Here is an 11,390-nt window from a genome sequence, read left to right as displayed (position 1 = left end):
GGCACCCCCAGCTGGTACAAAGAAGGACAAGGAGGCACCCCCAGCTGCTACAATGAAGAGCAAAGTGGCACGCTCAGCTGCTACAAGGAAGGACAAGGAGCAATCCCTGGCTGCTGTCAAGAAGGGCAAGGGGCCTGCACCAGCAGGCAGGAAGGACAGAAGGCCTCATTCGGAGCCCACACCACCAACCTCAGCTATCCGAGGCTGCAAGGGAAGGGCTGGAGCCACCCCCCACCACTGCCAGCACCGCCACCAGCACCACTGCCAGCAGCAGCAGCCCCAGTGGGCAGCCGCCCGAGGCTGCAGGTGATGGGCTGGAGCCTCCCCCTATCACTGCCACCAGCAGCAGCCCCAGTGGGCAGCCATCCAAGGCTGCAGGGGATGGGCTGGAGCCTCCCCCCACCACTGCCAGCAACACCACCAGTACCGCCACCAGCAGAAGCAGCCCCAGTGGGCAGCTGTCCGAGGCTGCAGGGGATGGGCTGGAGTCTGCCCCCACCACTGCCAGCACCGCCGCCAGCAGCAGCAGCCCCAGTGGGCAGCCGTCCGAGGCTGCAGGGGATGGGCTGGAGCCTCCCCTTACCACTGCCAGCACTGCCACCAGCACCGCCACCAGCAGCAGCAGCCCCAGTGGGCAGCCATCCGAGGCTGTGGGGGATGGGCTGGAGCCTCCCCCCACCACTTCCAGCTCCACCAGCAACACCACCACTGCCACCACTGAGCAGCCGTCACCGCTGGCGGACAGTGTGTAGTTCTGCATCTATGGGCTGTTGTGCGGCCTGGCCTCTGCAAATCCTGTGGGTCTGACACCCAGGTGAGAGACTGTGACCTTTCACTCCCCAAGATCTGCATTACAGGGTACAATGCCCCCTCCAGAACCAGTGGAGAAGCCATCCACTCACCCCATCCTCCCCAGGAAGAAGCTCACTGGGCACAATGCCCCTTCCAAAACCAGTGGAGAAGCCATCCACTCACCCCATCCTCCCCAGGAAGATGCTCACTTGGCACAATGCCCCCTCCAGAACCATTGGAGAAGCCATTCAATCATCCATCCTCCCCAGGATGAAGCTTACTGGGCACAATGCCCCCTCCAGAACCAGTGGAGGTAGTCACCCATTTAAGAGACTGTGGCCTTGCACTCCCCAGGACCAAGCAGTGGGCAAACCATCCACTTGAGAGACTGTGGCCTTGCACTCCCCAGGACCAAGCAGTGGGCAAACCACCCACTTGAGAGACTGTGGCTTTGCACTCCCCAGGACAGCGCACAGGTCATGTTGCCCCCTCCAGGACCAGTGGTGTTGTACCATCTTCCGGTTGAGGTGCCCCCCCATTCCCCATCCCCCTGAGGCGCCTGTCTATTTTTGACCTGATGCCCCTGCAGTGTTCTCTCCATGTTGTTGCAGGAGTGAGGTGGGGCCTTGGCCTATGTGTTGTGGCCCTGTGGCTCATGGACATTGAGGACTGGGCAGTGTCCCTACATTTGTAAATATGTATATACGTTTGGATTTGGATGCACTTATTTATAGTATTTTTTCGTATTACACTCACTTTCTTCAAATCATTTTGTCCTTGCATAATTCCTGGGGGTACGGGGTAATTATGTTATTTTGCTGCATATGTTTGTGTGAATGGTGTTGGGGGTGTTGCATGTTGCGCGTGTGTGTCACTATCTTTTTCCTCCCCCTCCCTTGTGTGCTAGGCGGCTGTACTCACGGTGGACGTCTTCGGCGGCGTTGGTGTTCAGAATGGAGCAGATGGTAGACGAGCATGGAGAAGACATGCAGCTCGGGCTCCATGGTGTTGTGGTTGTTCCCTGAGTCTCCAATGGTGAGTCGATTCCCTTTTGTGCAGTGTTTCCGCTAGGCTTTTGATGTCATTGGTACCACCCCGGAAAAGGTGGTGGATAGGCTGGTCATAATACAGTGGGCGGAACATTGTCTTCTGCCTGGCTGTTGGCAGTTACTGCCGTGGTGCTTGTTGATTCCTCGCTGGCGGTCGGTGTGTTAAAGTGGCTGTCTGTCAGAGTGGTTTCCGCCGTGGTCATAATTCCATTTTTGTTACCGCCGGCCTGTTGGAAGTATTACCACTGCTTTATCACCGACCGCCAGGATTGTAATGAGGGCCTGTGTCTGTTATATCAATCTGCACAGATTTCCACTCCACAATACCCACTACCACTACATTGTCAAGGTGAGTGTAGATAGGGAGGTCCTGAATTACCATTTGTAACTCCAAATCTATGCACCTCTACAGTCTAATGGTAGTCATATTGTGGAGTTGATATGTTTACAGGTCGATATACATGGCACGATATTGTGATATAACTCCATTGCAATGAGTATCCGACCCTTATATGATGTCCCGATGCTCAAATGGTGTTGTGAGACTGGAGCACAAATATCCAATGTGTATAAAATCATAAGTAGTAAGAAGTGCAAGTGTTCTTGCTATACCTTGTGGTTTCTCTAAAAACCTAATGTTGATACTGAATCTGTTTCTGGTGCCCATGCTTCCCTCTGAGAGAGGAGATGTGGATATGAAGACTCAAGGGGGTATTGTGGGAGCCCTGCCTGTCACAAACAGCTATAACACTCACAGTTTTAGCCACTGGGGAAATAAACCACTCAAGTTTTTAACTACCAAACAAATCCCACATAATTGGATGTCTAACCACCAGCACAGGGCAATAAAGAGGGAGTTTCTCTCTTCACTGAATTATGATGAGCAAATATCCTTGTTGGCAATATAACATACCCCGAGGATTCCTCTGCACAGAAAAGCGCATTGTCAATGCACGAAGCTTTTTCAGAAATTCTGGCCCTAATAACCAAGAAACCCATTAGCTCAAAAAAAGAAAACAATACCATGAAAGATATGTAAGAAATGTGGTGGGAGGTGATTCCACGTTCCTCCACCTGGCAATAAAATGAGCGATGGTGACAAAACCTATAATTTTTTTTGCTAATGTTTTTTTTTATTTTCTCACAAACCCTTTTTCCAATAGACTCAGGCCTCAGATCTCATGCCATTCCATCAAGAGACTGCTGTGTCTGCTGATTTCACGTATGGTGGGGACAGTCCGAGTACATATGAGATATGTATATATATATATATATATATATATATATACATATATACATATATATATACACATATATATATATATATACATACATATATATTATATATAAACATATATGAAATTCACTTAAAAAAACAAAGGTTACAGGGACATTATAATTATGTTCTGAATTTACTCACACAAACCAGAGAAATTTGGCAGTTATAGTTATAGTTATTTCAAGAAACTATAACTCTCAGCCTAAGGTAACTATAACTCACGCCCCCTCCATGCACAGTCTTTTTTTCAATAATATGACTGCTAATGTTTCATTTCTATTTTTAATGATGTTATAGAAGTTGTCATGAGTGCTGTAATATCTGGGGTAATTAGCAGTACATGGCGAGGCCGCAAGTTATAGTTACTTGAAATAACTCTAATTGTACTTTTGCCCTGGGGAGGTGGTGATCCCCAGGGTGCAGGGGCCGCACTGCCCCCTGCATATTACTCTATGATTGCCCCAGGGAGGTGGCGGTCCCTGTGGCAAATCCAAGCCCTAGAAATGTGGTCCAATGCACCCCCATCCTTTTTTAATCCCCTAATTCCCCTGGGAATTAGCCCTCATGGGGCAAAAAAAGGGCCAGAGTCTGTCCCTTTTTGAATAAATATCAGAAGAATCCATGGATTTTAGACCTGGCAGAGTCAGTAAGGCACTACTAGACCAAGGCTATGGGCTCAGGGTGACCCTAGCAGTTTGGGCTGAAGGCATGTCTAAAGACCCTATGAAAAATTCATGGGGAAAACGTGTTTCGGATCCCCCCCCTTGTTCTTGGCCCCTGCATGACAGATCACCCCGAAACTTTCAAGACAGCAGATGAACTGACCAAAGTGTGAGTTGTGAAAATGTTGTGAAGATTTGTCAAGCGGCACCAAAGTTATTGGCAAAACAAAAACGTTTTTCCTATGGAAACTAGGTCCTAGGTCCTAACTATAACTACCTACTGGCAGCCGCCAGAAGGTAATATATATATATATATATATATATATATATATATATATATATATATATATGTATATATATATATATATATATATATACACACACACACATGTATACGTGTTTGTGTCTTCTGTCAACATGAAGACCCCTGCAAACACAATGAGGGATGGAGTGAAGAGCGACTTTAAGGGCCCTGAATCCGGACAACACCCAGTGCTTAATTTGAAAATTAAGAGGTGCCGTGCTCAAAGCCCTTCTCTTAAACAGGAGGCTGCTGTAATTAAATCTGCCAGCACTGAATACTGAGGCAGAGTAATCCTGAAGCCATCTCTGGCCTCTTCAGTTAATTTACGGCCACCCCTGCCCCTTCAGCTCATCCTGCAACTTTCTACTTTCTCCCTTTATGACGCTTTTTAGTTTTTCCTTCTTCCGTCTTTCACATATGTGTCTGTTGCTTGCAGCAAATGCTTGAGGCATAATAATAAGCCCCAGCCCTCACAAATAAGTGCTGGTGCTCAGCACCAGAAACAACAAGCACAAATTAAGCACTGACAACACCATTATGTGAGGTGGTGGTGGGAGGGGTTAGTGCTTGTGAAAGGAGACCTAATAGAATACTTTGGTGGGGGGGGGGGCACTGACAAAATAGTTATTGAAGAAGGATTGTTTAATAAACAGGTAGAGGAAAGAAAAAGGAGCTCAAACTCCTCCCCCCCCCCCCTCCCCCGGTGGGGAAAGGGTTTAAAACAATCAGGAAGTCGAAATTACACAGAATCCCAAACAGATGTAGGAGCAAAAATGCAATTTAAGGAAAATGTGCAGCGCGTGGAGATCCTGTGGCTTTTAAAACATTCACAGGCCTCTAAAAGGTAGGTAAGAGCGAAAAAAGATGAGAAATAATGGGGAAAGGGACGGAATGGTAGCTCAAAGAAGAAAAATGTAAGATTGAAAAAGAAGTCAAGAAAGGAAACGTTAGCTATGACTGAAGGAATAATTAAGGAAAGCTTACGAAATAAAGTGGGCGAAAGGACAGAATGAGAACGAAATGAAGAGAGAGGAAAGAATGAGAAATTAACGAGAAAAGAATAACAACAGAAGGCGAGAGAGGTGAGGTGGAGAGGGAGAAAGAAAAGAAGTGAAATGAAAGAAAGGCTGGAGAAATGGGGACAGCAAGGAGGAAAGTCCGATCCCTGGTGTGGATGGGTGTTCCTCTGTAGCGCAGTTTGGCGGCTGTGAAGTAAAGGTTCCCTTCTGCCTAGGAGGGGCATGGCTGGGGAAGGGGTACCTTCTGGTTGCATGAAATGGAAGAAGTGGTTGTAGGACAGGCGGGAACTGGAGAAGCGCTGACCGGTTGCACCCACGGCGACAGGACATAAGGCGTCCCCATGAGCCTTGCAGGAGTGACTGTAGCACCGGCTAATGAATGAGGGATGAATGAGTGTGCAGGCAGTTATGAGTACAGCAGGGAATGCATGAGTGCACAAGGTTAATGATTGTGGCAGTGAATGTGTGAGTGGATGAACGAATGTAGTAGTGCATTGGAGGGAATGAATGCGAATGTGTGAGTGAATGGTTGAACGAGTATAGCAGTGAACGCCTATCAGAATAAAGGAGTGAGTGTACATGCGAATGATTGCAGCAATGGATGATTGAATGAACAAGGAGGCTGATTACAGCAGTGAATGTGTGAGTGTACAGAAGCAAATGAGTGAGGGAGTGAATGCTGAAATACGTGTGTGATGTGATTGTAGAGAATGAGTACAGTAAATAATGTGTGCGGTGGAGTGAATGTGTGACCGTGCAGAAGTGGATGAGAGCAGAAGTGAACGAGCAAGCACACGAATGAATATGTGGGAGTAAATGAATGCATCATAAAGTGAGCGCCTCAGTCAGCTAATGCAACAGTGAGAGAATGTGTGAGTGCATGCAGCAGTGAGTGCATGAATGAAGTGATGAGCAGGAGTGAGTGCAGCAGTGAATAAATACTAGAATGAAAGGCATAGTGACTGTGCAGGAATGGGTGTGCGTAGCAGAGAGCTAGCGTCACACTGAGCGAGTGACTGATGGAAGCACAGAATGACTGCAGCAGAGACTGAAAGAGTACGTTAGTGAGAGAAACTGCGAAGGACTGAATACACCTGGATGAAGGGCTGTTGTCACGTCCCGAGCACTGCGAGTGTGAATGCGAGCTCAGCACAATAGGTTAGATTGTGAAAGGCGCAGTGGATGGTCCCGCAGCAGTCCCCTGAGGAGCAGGAGCGCTCCCTCTGGCTGAGCGGAGGTGCATTAAGCAGACAAGTGGCCAGCGGGCGGTACCACAACTCCGCATGGGACGGCAGGCATCAGTGCCTAATTTGAACCCGTGCGGGGAACCGGCACTTATTTTTGAGGGCCGGCACTCATTTTTCTGCATCAGACAGTTACTAAGAGCAAAAATCACATATGGGAAAGACGGAGCAAAGAAAGACAGAAAAGCGTCACAAGGGGAGAAAGCAGAAAGCTTCAAGAGTGTGCAGATGGGACAGGGAGTGGCTGTAAATGGATTACAGAGGTCCGACATGGCTTTAAGATTACGCTGCCTCAGTATTCTATGCTCGCACATTTGAATGTATTCTGTGCTCCCACATTTGAATGAAGCAGCCGCGTGTTTTAGAGGATAGCTTGGGTCACCGGCGCGATTTTTGTTTTTATTTACAAATTAACCTCTGGCAGGCATGAAAGTCCACGCAGCACCTGTCCTGGGCCCTGGGTGGTCTCTTATAAGGCCAGGCCCGTCATCTGACCTTTTCTTTTTACAAGAGAACATATAAATAGCTAATCCCAGCCAGTGCTATTTTTATTCCTTGGACATTTCCAAGATGCCGGTGTGTTTCCTACTGACAGCGCCGAGCGGAAGGACAGTGCCAGGCAGACTGCAAGGGGCAACTCCTCGGATGCCCGAGGAGGATAAAGAGCACCGGGAAGGGAACGTGCACACGTGAGAGGCCGGCTGAGGCAACAGGGAGGGAGGGAGGGGAAGAGATGGACGAGGAATGTGACAGGAGACAGTAATACTGGCTGCACGGGACTGTTAGGGAGATATGTGGAGCGAGATAGACGGAATGAAGAAAAAAAGGTCGCTTGCAGCGAAGAGAAACGTGGAACAAGTGGTACAGAGAGAAGAGTGGGAGGCAGGCTGCAAGTAACGGTTTGAGAAAGAAATGTGATGAAAGGCAGGGAGTCACGTGCGTTGGACTGGGTGAGAGAAATGTGCACAAAGACGGACAGCGTGAAAAATGGGAAAGAGACATTCGAATTATGTGAGACGGGAGGTACAGACCGAATGAACAGAGGGAAATAAATGTGGGAAAGAGGGACGGGTCGAGGGAAGAGAGGGAGGCAGGCTGCATGGAATAGTATGAAGAAAAATTACTGGGAAACAGGGATGCACTCCGGGAAGAGCAAGACACTGGCTGCTCGGAACAGAGTAAGGAAAATGCGGGGGAAATGAAAGACTAAGAGAAAAGAGCTTAACAGGCTCCATGGAACTATATGAGAAGGAAATGTAGGGGAAGAGAGGCATATTATGAGACGAAAGGGAGATTAGTAAAGTGCAACTGTGAGAGAGAGAAAATGGGAAGGAGTGCAGAGACGACAAGTGAGAGACTGGAGGAGTGTGAGGGACGTCAGACGAGAAGATAGGACGACAAGGTTGAGTGTAAAAGAAGGAGACAAGCTAAGGAGGAGTGGGAGACAGGCATCGCGAGACTGAGACAAAATGTGCAGACAGAGGGACAGAGTGAACGAAGAAAAGGAAGAACAAAGGAATTGCGAGAGAGGTTTGAGAGAAGGGGTGAAGACGGGTGGACCGGAAGTATACATGGATGAAATATGTAGGCGGGACAGACTGAAGCAGTAGCGGCCCGTCCTTTAGGGCGGAGGGGCCACGCCCCCCCCCACCTTTTGCCCCCCATGAAGAGTGTCTGTCAGGCTGAACAAAGGTCAGCCTGACAGACACTCTTCATGTTCAGGTCAGGCAGCCAGGAGCAGACATGCGTGATTTGCGCAGACTCCTGGCTGCCTGAGCTGAACTTTGATGGGCTGAGGAGATCACAGCTCCTATGGGTGTGACCTCCTCAGCCCAGCAAAGCTGCCTCGAGGCCCTGCCCTGGGTGACAAGGAAAGCGTCACCAATTGACACTCTCCCGGGGCGCTTCAGTTTAAGCCCTGAAGTGCCCAGGGCCAGTGTCAATCAGTGACACTTCGTCACAGAGTGGGGTGGGGTCAGCAGTCTCACTGACCCCATCCCACTCTGTGACGAAGCTGGGACTGCTGCCGAGGGAAGGCAACAGTCCCAACGCTCCTGGGACCTGGGGGCTGAAGGTAAGTGTGTGTGTGTGTGTGTGTGTGTATGTGTGTGATTTTTCAAATTGAATGTTTGGTGCGTTTGTGCATGTTTGAATGGTATGAATGTTGTTAATGGATGTGCGTGCGTGTGTGAAAGAATGAGTGTGTGTGATGTTTTAAAATGAATGTTTGGTGCGTGCCTGCATGTTTGAATGCTATGAGTGTTGTTAATGGATGTGCGTGCGTGCATGTCTGTGTGTGAAAGAATGAGTGTGTGTGTATGTGTGTGCCCCGCCCACCCCTCTCCCGCCTAAAACTGCCGGCCGCCACTGCACACTTACCTTCGGCCTCCAGGTCCAAGGAGGGTTGGGACTGCTGCCTTCCCTCATTGGCTGACCTTAGGTCAGCCAATGAGGGAAGGCAGCAGTCCCAGCCTCGTCACAGAGTGGGATGGGGTCAGTGAGACTGCTGACCCCACCCCACTCTGTGACGAAGTGTCACTGATTGACACTCACCCTGGGCACTTCAGGGCTTAAACTGTAGGCGCCCAGGGAGAGTGTCAATTGGTGACGCTTTCCTCGTCACCCAGGGGAGGGCCTCGAGGCACCTTTGCTGGGCTGAGGAGGTCACGCCCATAGGAGCTGTGATCTCCTCAGCACAGCAAAGTTCAGATTAGGCAGCCAGGAGTCTGTGCAAATCGCTCCCTGAACATGAAGAGTGTCTGTCAGGCTGACCTTTGTTCAGCCTGACAGACACTCTTCATGGTGGGCAAAAGCTAGGGGGGGCGTGGCCCCTCCGCCCTAAAGGACGGGCCGCTACTGTAAGTGTGTGTGTGTGTATGTGTGTGATTTTTCAAATTGAATGTTTGGTGTGTGCGTGCATGTTTGAATGGTATGAATGTTGTTAATGGATGTGCGTGCGTGTGTGAAAGAATGATTGTGTGTGATGTTTTAAAATGAATGTTTGGTGCGTGCGTGCATGTTTGAATGGTATGAGTGTTGTTAATGGATGTGCGTGCATGCGTGCGTGTCTGTGTGTGAAAGAATGAGTGTGTGTGTGTGCCCCGCCCGCCCCTCTCCTTCCTAAAGCTGCCTGCCGCCACTGGACTGAAGGAAGAAATGAAGAGGGCTCTGTGACCTGCTGAATTGCGAGTCTAGAGAGACTGAGGGGAGTGATGCGGCCAGCATGCTTGTAAGGCTCACAGATGGATGAACGAGAGACAGACGGGAAGAGAGAGACAAAAGCAGAGACTAACAGTGAGGCATGAGGGAGGCGGGTGACAGACTGGTGAAGAGAGGAGATAGTGCAAAGAAGGTCAGAGACACAGATTATGGCATGCCACATCTGCCGTTGTAAAAAATAGAGGGACCAGACAGGGAGGGCAGGAGAGGGGAAAACAGATCGCAGTGTCCGAGCCGGGACAAGCCTACAGACCAAGCGGCAGAAGGGAGGGAGACAAGCCGAGTGTTCCTGCGTCAGCGAGACAGGACTTTCACTGTTACATACCAGGCATGTCTCAGTGGCGTAACAAAGGCCCACGCAGACCGGCGGTTCGGTGGGGGTGGAGGGTGTCAAGTTCTGACATGCCCCCCACACCCCCCACACCCCCCACCCCAGCACAGAACACTGAGTGGGCCCTTAGGGGCGGCTCCAGGTACGTTGCAGGGAGCACCCTCAAGTTTCGTTAGGCCACTGGCATGTCTGCGGAACAGGCACACCAAGAGGCGGGGACGGGGGGAGCTGCGCGCTCGTGTATGAGAGAGGGGTAGAGAACGAAGAGACGGAGCCAGAGAGGAGCGTCGGAGCTCAGGGCCGACTAACGATGCTGTGAAGGAGACAGAGCTGCCCGTGTCAGGGAGCGAAACTTATGCCAAAGGGGACAGAGCAGAGCCAGGGGACAGAGAAGAGACGGTGAAGGTGAGAGAGGCTCTGCTGCTGTAGCGAATAGATGAGACATGGTGGTACTAGACAGTGATGCAATGCTTTAGGTGGGACGAAAAAAGGGGTGTCCCGAAAACGGGCGTGCCCATTTGCATGTACATTTCTATGATTTTCATAGTGTACCACCCAACCGACATCTGAGTTCCTCTCTGAGATTTCTGGTATTGCATATAGGAACATAAAATAACTGACATACTCCTAAAACTAGCCAGGACTATCTCCTTTGTCAATGGTTGTTAGTTGTTTACAATACATGAGTAACAATTTGCTGTAAATAGGTAATACTGACAGTGCTTAAATTGTGATACTGTGAACTTGACATTACAGAGGTCGGTTGACGGGTAGTCTTTTTCAGAATGTCTCAACCAAACTATGTCCACTATGTCAGGCGCGTATGCTTTTTTCTCTCCAAATCTCGGCCTTTTGTGCATCTTAAACCTCATCTCTTTCCTCTTTTCGCTTTCTCCTGAGAGCATTTTCTCGCATGTTTCACTTTACCACCCCCTACACACACACACTCACCTGTGACACTTTTACGTCTCCTTGTCAAGATTTTGACAACTGTGTACCTCCTGCGCATAGATTTACACAGAATCACAGTTGCAACTGGAATACATGACCATTGTCATGTGCTCTCTGCAAAGAGGCCAAGGAGGCGAGTATCCGACACCGCATGACTCGGCCTGGCACATGTATTCTGAACAGCGTTTCTGACAGGAACTGCTGGAACCCCGCACCGTCTTCATCCCCAATTCCGGAGCTCTCGATCACGGCCGTTACAAACACCTGGAGGTGACGCAGTTCAGAGTATGAACCATGCAAGGAGGATATGCTAGTCGAATAAACTACCGAAACGCACCATCATGTAAACTGCTAACACTCAGATCATAAAAGATTAAACAATACATGCAAAACATAAACAGAAAGTAAATGGCTGACATGGATTACCTTAACATAAAAAGTCATCAGTTTTTTGCGGCTAAATTTAGGAACATGCCTTGGGGCCTGATAGGAACCTGCTAGAATGTCAGATTTTAATTACTAGTAGGTTTGAGACCTTAG

The sequence above is a fragment of the Pleurodeles waltl genome, chromosome 4_1, assembly GCF_031143425.1.
Source record: "Pleurodeles waltl isolate 20211129_DDA chromosome 4_1, aPleWal1.hap1.20221129, whole genome shotgun sequence".
NCBI lineage: Eukaryota > Metazoa > Chordata > Amphibia > Caudata > Salamandridae > Pleurodeles > Pleurodeles waltl.
This window is presented reverse-complemented; position numbering follows the sequence as displayed.